At 46.0% G+C, this 12,232-nt stretch overlaps 1 protein-coding gene across 3 annotated transcripts in view; it reads right to left on the minus strand.

Annotated features, from left to right (window-relative positions):
* Positions 1–10,964, minus strand: part of MTUS2 (microtubule associated scaffold protein 2) — a 388,969-nt gene extending 378,005 nt beyond the window's left edge. For 2 of the 3 annotated variants that reach the window (XM_061434859.1, XM_061434858.1), the window contains exon 1: positions 10,680–10,962. The gene's annotated coding sequence lies outside the window, so the exon portion shown is untranslated. Of the gene's footprint in view, positions 1–10,679 lie in introns of all 3 variants that reach the window. The other variant, XM_061434861.1, reaches the window with a different exon arrangement.
* Between the last annotated feature and the right edge of the window lie 1,268 nt (positions 10,965–12,232).

Here is a 12,232-nt window from a genome sequence, read left to right on the forward strand (position 1 = left end):
ATTAAGTTAAACAAAATATATTTAAATTCATCCTATTGTTTTCCTTTTTAATATGGCTACTAGAAACATTAATGTGGCTCACACTGTATTTCTGTTGGACAGTGCTACTCTGTAAAGTATAGTCTGTCTCCTCCTTATTAAACAATCTGCTCCACAGACTTTGAGAATGAACGAACTTATGGTAGACAGGGAGAAGGGACAGTTAGGGAGTGTGGGATGGACATGTACACATTGCTATATTTAAAATGGAAAAACCAACAAGGACCTACTGCTCAGGGAACTCTGCTCAATGTTATGCAGCAGCCTGGACAGAAGGGGAGTTTGGGGGAGAATGGATACATGGATATATACAGTTGAGTCCCTTGGCTGTTCACCAGAAACTACAACATTGTTAATCAGCTATACCCCACTATAAAATAAAAAGTTGAAAATTAAAAACAAATATCTGTTACAATGCTGTTGGCTTTTCCCAGTGATTACACAGCCATGAACACCAGATGGCACTCCCGTGACTGATACGCAGCAGGGCCCTGCTGGACGCACAGATTTTGCACACATGCTAAGTTGCTTCAGTTGTGTCTGACTCTCTGTGACCCCATGGCCTGTACCCTACAAGGCTCTTCTGTCCTTGGGATTCAACCCACTGGAGTGGGTTGCCATGCCCTCCTCCAGGGATCTTCCCAACTCAGGGCTCAAACCAATGTCCCTTATGTCTTCTGCATTGACCAGGTGGGTGGGTGGGTGGAGGAGGGTGTTCTTTACCATTAATGCCACCTGGGGAAGCCCCCACTAAAAGCTCACACAATGTTGCTCTCAGTTCAGTTCAGTCGCTCAGTCGTGACTGACTCTTTGCGACCCCATGAATCGCAGCACGCCAGGCCTCTCTGTCCATCACCAACTCCCGCAGTTCACTCAGACTCACATCCATCGAGTCAGTGATGCCATCCAGCCATCTCATTCTCTGTCGTCCCCTTCTCCTCCTGCCCCCAATCCCTCCCAGCATCAGAGTCTTTTCCGATGAGTCAACTCTTCGCATGAGGCGGCCAAAGTACTGCAGTTTCAGCTTTAGCATCATTCCTTCCAAAGAAATCCCAGGGCTGATCTCCTTCAGAATGGACTGGTTGGATCTCCTTGCAGTCCAAGGGACCCTCAAGAGTCTTCTCCAACACCACAGTTCAAAAGCATCAATTCTTCAGCGCTCAGCTTTCTTCACAGTCCAACTCTCACATCCATACATGACCACTGGAAAAACCATAGCCTTGACTAGACGGACCTTTGTTGGCAAAGTAATGTCTCTGCTTTTGAATATGCTATCTAGGTTGGTCATAACTTTTCTTCCAAGGAGTAAGCATCTTTTAATTTCATGGCTGCAGTCACCATCTGCAGTGATTTTGGAGCCCCAAAAATAAAGTCTGACACTGTTTCACTGTTTCCCTATCTATTTCCCATGAAGTGATTGGACTAGATGCCATGATCTTCGTTTTCTGAATGTTGCTCTCAAGGTTCTACCAACTCACTGGAGTTTCCTTCTCTAGTATCAGTTGCTGCTGCTTCACACATAAGGACCAACCTTCCTGAGGTTTCTGATCTTCTGACCTAGATATTTGACTGAATTGAAAGGCAACAAGCCTGTTGTTAAGCAACACAGGGGTCAGGTCTAAGATGAGACAAAGCTTTTGCCTCTGGCATGAAATTTAAGAGGAAGCAAAAAACGCAGTAACCAAGATGAATACATTTTTAAATAACAGCTTAACTGATACGCAACTAACATACCATAAAATGTACCATTTTAAAGGGTGCAATTCAGTGGTTTTAACAGACTCACTACATTTGTTACTATCAAAATCGAAGACATGTTCACTGTCCCACAAAGAAACCCTGTCCCGATTAGCAGGCACCCCATTATTCTCCCTACGCCCAGCACCTGACAACCACTGATCTATTTTGTCTCTACAAATCTGCCTATTCTAGATATTTTATATAAGTGGAACACATAACATGTGGCCTTTTATGTCTGGCTTCTTCCACTTAAAATGTTTCCAAGTTCACACATGTTGTATCATGAGACTGTACTTCACTCCTTTTTATGAATGACTAACATTCTACTGTATGAACATGCCACCTTCTACCCATTCATCAGCTGATGGACACCAGGGCTGTTTCCAGTTTGGGGCTATTACACACAAACTGGTATATAAGTTTCAATTCTCTTAGGTATATGCTTAGGAAGGAAATTGCTGGCTATATTATATCTCTGTTTATAATTTGAGTAACCAGCAACAATTTTCCAAAGTGGCTGCACTGTTTCACAGTTCCACCAACAACGGATCACGGTTCCAATAGTCATCAATACTTGGTGTTGCCTGTATTTTTTATGTCAGCCATCTTAGTGGAGAGTAGTGATTATCTCGTTGTGCTTTTCATTTGCATCTCCCTAATAACCGAGGCTCACCACCTTTTAATAGGTAGAATTGCCATTAGTATATCTTCTTTGGAGAAATATCAACTTGAAGTCTTTGCTCAACTTTTAATTGGGTTGCTTATCTTTATATGGGCTTCCCTGTGGCTCAGCTGGTAAAGAACCCTCCTGCAATGTGGGAGACCTGGGTTCGATCCCTGGGTTGGGAAGGTCCCCTGGAGAAGGGAAAGGCTACCCACTCCAGTATTCTGGCTTGGAGAATTCCATGAACTATATAGTCCATGGGGTCGCAAAGAGTCAGACACAACTGAGCGACTTTCACTTTCTATCTTTATATAACTGAATTGCAACCATTCTTGATCTATTTGATCTATCTATTACATACATAATTTGTAAAAATTTGCTCCCCTTCTATGGGCTTTTTGTTGATGATACTCTCTAATACCCATTTTTATGAAGCCCAACCTAAATGTGCTTTCTTTTGCTACTTATGTTTTTGGTATCATACTAAGAAACCATTGCCTAATCTAAGATTACGAAAATTAACTTCTGTGTTTTCTTCTAAGAGTCTTTTTGTTTCAGCTTTGACAATTTTTGCCTCACTCAGTGAAATTTTGTTCTCATACTGTTTTGGAAAAAAAGAATTTACAGAATGTCCTTACTCTAACATTCCAGAGGTGGTTCTAAGATAAATGATATTTTTAAAATTAAAAATTAATGCAAAAAAATTCATGAACAATACCAAAAGTTTAAATTAAAACACGATCAGCAAAATTTTTTTTAAATATGATCAGTAACATGATTAGTCATCATATGCCATATTGGAGTCTTACACAAAAGACTCTTTAAAATGTTTGTCTTTTTAAAATGTTTGCTAATTAGTTCATGAATTTTTGCATTATTTTTCATTTTTTAACCATATTAAAATATTGTTTATTTTTATTGCTTAGGTTTTTAGCACCCCCTTACACTTTGTGCTTGAGGCAACTGCCTGACTCATCTCTTTCTGGTCCCAACCCTGCACAAGGGTGATTTTCAGACCACATATCTGCTTTCTTCTGTTTTAACTCTTCAAACTGAGATATTAGTTCTGACTCACATTTACATTCCATTATAATACCTTGGATAGTTGTCAAAATGATAATTCTAAAACACAGCAGAAAAAATTCAGTATGAAGTTTGGGAGCAGAGCTCAAAGTAGTTGTATTAAATTAACTTCCTCTGCTGGTAGAAGCATATTGACTCTCTCAGTATAAAACATATTACTAGCTACCAGTTAAACTAATATAAAATTTGTTAATACTAGAGTCTTTAGGAAATTAAATGCAATTTTTGGCATGTCTGTCATACACACTTCCTAAGATATTGTGCAACACGAAGACAAAACGCATCAAGCTTAGAGATATTCATTTCAACTACAGTTATTCTGTTGCATGATTTCAGTTCTCAAATTGGCTTCCCCATAAAATAAGCTGATAGAAATATAAGAATTAGGTACAAAAATATGCTTGGTTTAATATGCAGCAACATTTACAACCCGAGAAGGCAATTATTTGTGTGTAAAGAAGGGTTGTCTGCTTTCAGAAGCTATTTTGAGTAATTTCAAACAGCCTTGTACAAAGACAATTAATTCTGGATGATTTGAGATTACTTCTCTTACACTGTCATTTAACAGCAATTGTGCTCATATTAAGTTTTCAGATTAGTATTTTGCAGTAAGTCTGGTCAAGCATAAAAATGTAACTTCTCTATGAAGTGTTCGTTATTTGCTTCTGCTGTTTTGTTGCCATTTCTTATAATCCAAGGCTCTGTACTCCATGCTTCAGCCATATTACTTTTGAAAAGCACTTAAAATCACTATATCAATACTAGCATGCTTCTGGACAAATGCATTTGCCTTATTACGGTCTTTATAGAAGCTAATACACTATGTTGGCTTTTCATTTCTGCAGGTGAGTCAAAGTTCTCCAAGTCAACATCAACCTGTCATCAATACTGGCTCAGTCTTCATCACGTGCACTGCTGCCTCACCTCTAACGACTACGTGTACACACTGCTTTGTTTGTCTAAGGAAACTGAACTTCCTGCACAGTGAGTCTGCAGGTGCACGAAGCATCACAAGACTAATAACGAGAAATCCTGAGGGGCCATACAACCTACCCACTACGGGACAGGAGAAACACACCAACCTAGAGAACAAAACTCAATCTTATATTTTAAAAAATCACTCAACAGACTGAGTTAACAATCTCTTCTCCTATCTAGTCTAAACTCTGGCAATAAAACATGAAACAGAAATAACAAAAGAAACCAAAATAATAATTACCTATAAATGATATGATTGTCTACCTAGAAAATTCAAGAAAAATAACCAAAAAGAGGTTAGAATTGATCGAAGCTTGAAAAGTGCCCAGTTACACAATTATATCTTAAAATCAATACGTTTCCATACATAAAGTATTGGTTAAATATATACTACAGTCTGAATGTTTGAGTTTCTCCAGAATTCATATGTTAAAAACCTAATGCCCAAGATAATGGTGTTAGGAGGTGGGGACTTAGGGAGATGAGTGGATCATGAGGGCAGAACCTTCAAAAGAATGAGATTGCATGAGCGTGCTAAGTCGCTTCAGCGAATCTTTGTCCAATTCTTTGGGACCCCATGAACTGTAGCTGGCAAGGCTCCTCTGACCATGGGATTCTCCAGGCAAAAATACTGGAGTGGTTGCCATGTCCTCCTCCAGGGGCTCTTCCCCATCCAGGGATCGAACTCACGTCTCTCACGTTTCTATATTGGCAGGCAGGTTCTTTACCACTAGTGCCACCTGGGAAGTCCATGAATGGGATTGGTACCTTAATAAGAGAGGCCCCAGAGAGCGTCTGGCCTGCTCCTTCCATCAAGTGAGGACAGAGCAAAAAGCAGCCCCTTAGAAGACCTGCCAGCACCACGATCCTGGACCAACCAGAACCCACAACAGTGAGAATAAATGTCTGCTGTAGATAAGGCGCCAGTCTGATGTATGTTGTTACAGCAGTCCAGAGGGACTAAGACAGTGTCATATTACCACTATGCACAGTATATGTAACTGATTCATTATGTAACTGTGATGCTGGGAAAGACTGAGGGCAGGAGGAAAAAGGGGAAACAGAGGATGAGATGGCTGGATGACATCACCAGCTCAATGGACACGAGTTTGAGCAAACTCAGGAGATGGTGAAGGACAGGGAAGCCTGGCATGCTTTGATGTCCCAAAGAGTCAGACACGACTTAGTGACTAAACAACAACAATTACATAACAACAGCCAATAAGAAGAGAGCTCGCTTACAAAAGCTAAGGAAAGAGTATAACACAGCCAGGAATAACCTTCAACCCCCCATTTTCCAAACACAGTAGGCGACGTGAGAAAAGCCGGCCATGTGAGAGACCATGCACAGCAAATGAAAGGCACAGAGAAGAGGTAAGCCCACCAGCCTCCTACACACACAACCTTCCAAATGCCACCTGTCAACCTCCTACTCATGCCATCTTCCTAATGCCACTTACCTGTGTGCTCATTCCTCCAGGCCGCCCTTATGCTCCAACCCGCCAGCGAACAACCCAAGGAGACTTAATCTACAAGGAGGATTTCCTTGGCTGTGTCAGGGATAGAAATGATTATTCGCTAATAGCTTGATGAAGTAAACAGCTGTGGATCCTGTCCCCCACCCCGTCCCCCATGCACCCCGGAAGGCTAGGCCTTTCTCCAGCAGAGAGTTCCTGCTCGCTGCTCCCCTACTGGCTTCTCATCTTTTCCACTGAGGGATCCACGACCACCTGCTGCCAAGTCAACACACACGTCTTCTGATTAGTCACACGGGGTGGCCATCCGAGCACACAGGAGCCTCACCAGCCAATGAGCACTCGCCCCTTCTCAAACCCTAACCAACCCCAACACCTTCAGGCCCCAGAGGTTCTCTGGGGTTCAGTTTCACCTCCAAAGTTGCTCTAAGTTCTTGATATCCCCCAAGAAAGAGCCGTGGAGTTCCCAGTGTCAGCATTTTTCACTTAACCACTTGTTCCAAGGGAACTGCAGGAATCTGGGCTGAAATGAGACTCTCCTGCCAGCCGCTCTCCTACAAGCCAGTGGGAACCATCAACGAAGACAGACAACCTCCCCTCTACTCCTGGTTTATGTAGTGGTGTGGACTGGACTCCAGCTGCCCTGCACAGCCCTCAGCCGTACCTGATCCCAAACCAAAACACCACCCAAGACCCAAGAGGAACACAACCTCACATGACCAAAGAGGAGGATCCCAGGGCAGGTCTGAGAAATCACCGCAACAGAATTAGAGGGGTGAGTGCTATTGTGGGGAAGCACTGGCCATGAGCCTGCCTACAGCACCAGGTCCCCCTCGTAAGCACCAACACAGTTCCAGAAGCCAAACTAAAGTTTGGTTAAAGGGAGTGTCTTTGTGGATGGATGGATGGATGAATGGATGTTTGGATGGGTGGATGGACAGGTGCATGGGTGGGTGACAGGTGGGTAAGTGGATGGATGGGTGGGGAGGTGATGGGTGGGTAGTTGGATGGATAAATGGGTGAGTGGGTGGATGGATGTATGGGTAGGTGAGTGGATGGATGGGTGGGTGGGTGATAGGTGGGAAGCTGGATGGATGAATGGGTGGATGGGTGAACAGATGGATGGGTAGATGGACGGGTGGGTGGGTGGGTGGGAGGTTAGGTAGGCAGGTAAATGGGATGGGTGGGTGGATGGACAAATAAGTGGCTGGAAGGGGTATGAGGGTTGGTGGGAAGGGGTCAAGATGGTAAGATCTGAGGAATCTTAATTCAGATATGAAGTAGAAATACTTCAGAGAAAAGGAAAACCCTCCACCCATTTCAACAACCCCCTCTCAAACATTCCTGTGGTGGACATTACAGTCTTCCATTTATCCATAAAACTGCTAATGGGAACAATTCAGTAGTTCATCCCAGCCCTTCCCAGCCTGCACTTGTTTCCTGCAGGATATTTCCCAGGCCTGAGTTTGCTCCCTGTTTAGAATTCATATTAAAGACAGAGCCTAAGGAGTTTACAGGAAGGTCTCCTATGGAGCTGATGCTATCTGTTGCTATTAACTTTATTAATGAAGCAGCTTCTGGTAGTTCATTTTTTTCTCCCTTTCCCCTCTGCAGCCATCTCTCTGAGATGTGGAAGAGCTTTAACCCACTTTCTTTCCTTACCCGCCTCCGTCTCAGCTTTTCTCTGCCTCTGGCTCACACCGAGATCCAAAAAAGTCCCTGTGTGTGTGTGTTCACAAGGCAGAGCTGGTTCTCCAGGTAACCACCTGATTCCTGATAATACCACTCAGCCCTGGTATTAGCAATCTGCATTTTCTCGGCAGCTCAGCTACAATATTGGCCAGATTTTTTTTTTTTTTTGTCTTTTCATAAGACTTCAGATGTTGAAATAAGAAAAAGCATTTTTGAAAGTTAACATTTGAACATAATTAGGAAACAGGGGAGATTCAGGGTTTGTAGAGCCTTACATTTATATGACGTACGGGAGGTGAGAGGCAGAGAGTGTCTTCCTTATTTAAAAAAAAAAATCCATAATTACAAATGCAAACTTCTGTGGCCATGGGAGCACATTGCCAGTGTCCCTCCTGGGGGCTTGGATGGAGCCAGAGTAAGGGACCCTGAAGCTTAACATTCATTAGCTTTCCAGTCAAGGCACCTCTGCTGGGAGACACAAAAGGCTAGAGAGGTTAATACGGCAGCATTAAAATCTCCAGAAAACCGCTAAGCAAAACTGTCGTCTCTTACATCGGTCCTCTGGACGCTATTCTTATCTCTCTTTCACAAACCTCCGTCCCTGCTGTTCCCTCTAATTTGGCAGCAGCGATTCATTATGAAAGCGCCTGTGCTGGGCTGGGCTTGTACATCCTTTCCCTGTTTGGGCTTCTCCGATCCAGCACTGTGTCAATTATGTAATAGCCAAAACAGGGAGTTTCACAGAATACGAAAAGCATAGTCGCAGCTCTTACATAAGCCTTCACAAACCACCCATAAGATCCACCCCTAGACTGCAATATTGGGAATTACATAAGGTAGAAAGAAAACACTGATTCAGCAGCCAGGTTTTTTTCCAATCTTAAAGACAATAAAAGCTTTTTTGCACTTTTTTGGCTAGTATGTATTCACTCAATGAGTGTTGAATGTGATAGAGAGAATGATCTTTTAATAAGACTTGACTGTCTTTCCATATAAACAGAAAGGAGTATCTTGATACCACGACTCAATGTCACTGTCACTTCTGCACAGAGAAATGTCTCACTCCCCAACTTAGTCAACAGGGGACCATGTGTCCCGATAAACATCAACTACCGGGGGACTTCCCTGGTGGCTCAGTGGTAAAGAACCCAGCTGCCAACGCAGGAGACACAGGTTGGATCCCTGAGTTGGGAAGATCCCCTGGAGGAGGCAATGGCAACCCACTCCAGTATTCTTGCCTGGGAAATCCCATGGACAGAGAAGCCTGGCCTGTTACAGTCCATGCAGTCGCACAGAGTCGGACATGATTTAGCAACTAAATAACAATATCAACTACTCCTTGTGGATTTTTAAAAAATCAAGAAAATATTTTGACAAAATACAGAAGTGAACATGCTATAATTCTTCAACATATCTCCTTTCCTATACCATTTTTCTGTCCCCATATTTCTAACCACTTATTTTTTACTTTCTTTAAACCACTGTAGCCACACCTTGGGGTGCTGCTGCTGCTGCTAAGTCCCTTCAGTCGTGTCCGACTCTGTGCGACCCCATAGACGGCAGCCCACCAGGCTCCCCGGTCCCTGAGATTCTCCAGGCAAGAACACTGGAGTGGGTTGCCATTTCCTTCTCCAATGCATGAAAGTGAAAAGTGAAAGTGAAGTCGCTCAGTCATGTCGGACCCTCAGCGACCCCATGGACTGCAGCCCACGAGGCTCCTCTGTCCATGGAATTTTCCAGGCAGGAGTATCCGAATGGAGTGCCATTGCCTTCTCCGACACCTTCGGCTACAAAGTGACAAATTAGAAGAAACAGTGCTATCCTATGGGTCTCACCTCAGCTACAGATTAGAATCACTAAGGAGTTTTTAACATTCCAAATATCACACCATCACCAAAACCCAATTAGAATAGAACACTGAGGTGGGGGTCACAAAAGGAAGCACCCAGACAACAGTACACTTGATTTTCCTACTTCTGTCTTCTTCCCTGAAAAAAAAAAAAATCCATAAACACAAGTAGAGATATTAAAGGTTATTTAAATCTTTAATAACTGGCAGCTCATAATTACTAAGTTTCCATCAGCTATAAAAAATAAAATAAGTCACTAGTTTAAAAGCCACAAAGAATATCTGCAGGATCTTTTTTATTACTATCAATACGTAGTTAAAGAATTTTCACCAAGTCTCTCAAGAGCCTTTACAAAACTATTCTATTTTTTTTTAACGTTTTACAATTTTACCTAATGAGTTCAAAGAAAGGACTCTATGTTATCTTTAAGGCTATCTCCAGCTAAGACCATGTTCATCTTCCTGGAAAGTTTTGGTTTAAAGCAGAAATTGTGGCTCTGACTTCTCTTCACCCTCTCTTCAGAGATGCTCTGGTAATTCCTTTTATAACTTTACCAATGAGCAAATATTTTTTTTTTAAAGCACTTATATAACAGAGAGTACAGGCGCCTTTGGTACCCTGCCAAGAGTACTTCTTTCCGTGTTTGTATTTAAAATAGAATGGTAGTAACATCACTTGTGCGCCTGAAATTCCTTCTGTGCACAGGCTCAGAATGAAGAAAAAAAAAAGAAAAGAAAAAAAATGGATGTAGCAAACCGCTTCGCTGCTTTACCATTACACAGCTCAAAGGAAATAACACATTCATACTAAATTAAGACGAAGAGGCAGAACAAATTATCCAAAGCTGGGGGTGTTGTGGGGTGGGGGGGATGGAGAGGTAGGGATTCGGTTGAACCAACCTACCAGCCCTTAGAAAACAGAGGATGTTTAACCTGACAGCACGCGAAGGTGCCGGAGGAGCTGCAAAAAAAACCTCAGCCGGAGCAGGTGATGCAGGGAGGAGAGAGCAAGCGCTCGGATGGCAGAAAAGCCCAAATCCACCCCGCGCCGCCCAGCGCCCCCGCAGCGGGCGCTCCCCGGCTCCGCGCAGGGTCCGAGAGCGCCGGCCCCGGGGCCCCTCCAGACCCAGACGGACGGGGCAGAGGAGATTCCGCTCACCTGGGTGGGAAAGAGCCTCGGGAGGTGCCCAGGAAGCCACGCTGCCCTGATGGAGAGGCTCATAGCGGACCGGCTTCCCGCACGCCTCCTCCGCCTCCAGCTCGAGTTTTCCTCTTTGGCGACAGGTCTGGACCCGGCCAAGCGGCCGCGCAGGTCCGCAGACGGGGGTGGGGGGGCCACAAACTTGCGGGGAGAAGCCGGCGGCAGCGGCGGCGCGGGCGGAGGAGGCAGGGGCGCCCCCCGCGCGCGGTCCCCGCCGCCGCCCGCCCACGCCCGCTCGCGCCCCGCGCTCACCCCGCGCCGGCACCGCCCAGGCTCTGAGCGCGGGGGAGGCGGGGGAGCGCGGACCCAGAGGCTGAAGCCCCCCCACGGATGCAGCGGCCGCCCCTCCGGCCGCCTTGCCGGGACAAAGAGAAGCGGCGGGGCGGGGTGGGAGAGGGGGGCGGCGAAGCGCGGGCCTCGGAGCGCGCCGCGCACCCCGCGCGCCTGGCCGGAGAGGTGCGGGCGGCGGGGACCGCGCGGGCGGGCGGGTGGAGAGGCGCGCTCCCCGTCCAGGCCTCCCCGAGACGCACACGCAGGGACCCGCGCCCCGCAGCCCCGCAGCCCCGCCGGGGAGGCCGCAGCGCCCTCTGCCGGCCCCGGGGCCGCCGTGCGCGCGCCGTCCCGCTCCGGCTCCGCGCCGCCGCGGCCCCCCGACGTCCCGGCGCCCCCGGGGCAGGGGGCTTCGAGGAGTGGGGTCTGCTCTTCTCCCCTGGGGACAGCTTCCAGTTGAGCTGCAGCAGGAATTGGGACCCAGCACGAGGAACGTGGAGGGCACGGGGACTCCTGATGCAGGAGGGGCCCCAAATTGACCTCTGGAAGGTTTGCGAAAAATGCAGGCGTTTCTTTCGAGAATCGGGTTCATCTGTGTTTAATAAACACCAAGTGCGGCTAACACTCGTCGAGGGGTGCTAGAGAGCCTCTCAGGAATAAATATGTTAATTTATTTCTCAAAGAAGTGCTCCCGGCTTCCCTAAGCAGTGCGCGTGGCAGGCTTCAAGAGGTGAGCCAGGTCAGAGGACTTCCGCTGCCTCGGGTTCAAATGTCAGTGGGATAAGCATTTGCGCTTATAAAAATGAAATGTGGGTGCTGGTCCCCGCCCTAATTAGAAGTGTTTTCTTGGTGACTCAGTTGGTAAAGAATCTGCCTGCAATGAGGGAGACCTGGGTTCGATCCCTGGGTCAAGAAGATCCCCTGGAGAACGGAATGGCCACCCACTTAAGTATTCTTGCCTGGAGAATTCTATGGATGGAGGAGCCTGGCAGGCTTCAGTCCATGGGATAACAAAGAATTGGACAAGACTGAGCGACTAACACTTTCACTTTCAACTTTTTAGGAGTCTTTGTCCTAATTACCCGAAGAAGGCAATGGCACCCCACTCCAGTACTCTTGCCTGGAAAATCCCATGGATGGAGGAGCCTGGAAGGCTGCAGTCCATGGGGTCGCTAGGAGTCAGACACGACTGAGCGACTTCACTTTCACGCATTGGAGAAGGAAATGGCAACCCACTCCAG

The sequence above is a fragment of the Bos javanicus genome, chromosome 12 (assembly GCF_032452875.1).
Source record: "Bos javanicus breed banteng chromosome 12, ARS-OSU_banteng_1.0, whole genome shotgun sequence".
Taxonomy (NCBI): Eukaryota; Metazoa; Chordata; class Mammalia; order Artiodactyla; family Bovidae; genus Bos; species Bos javanicus.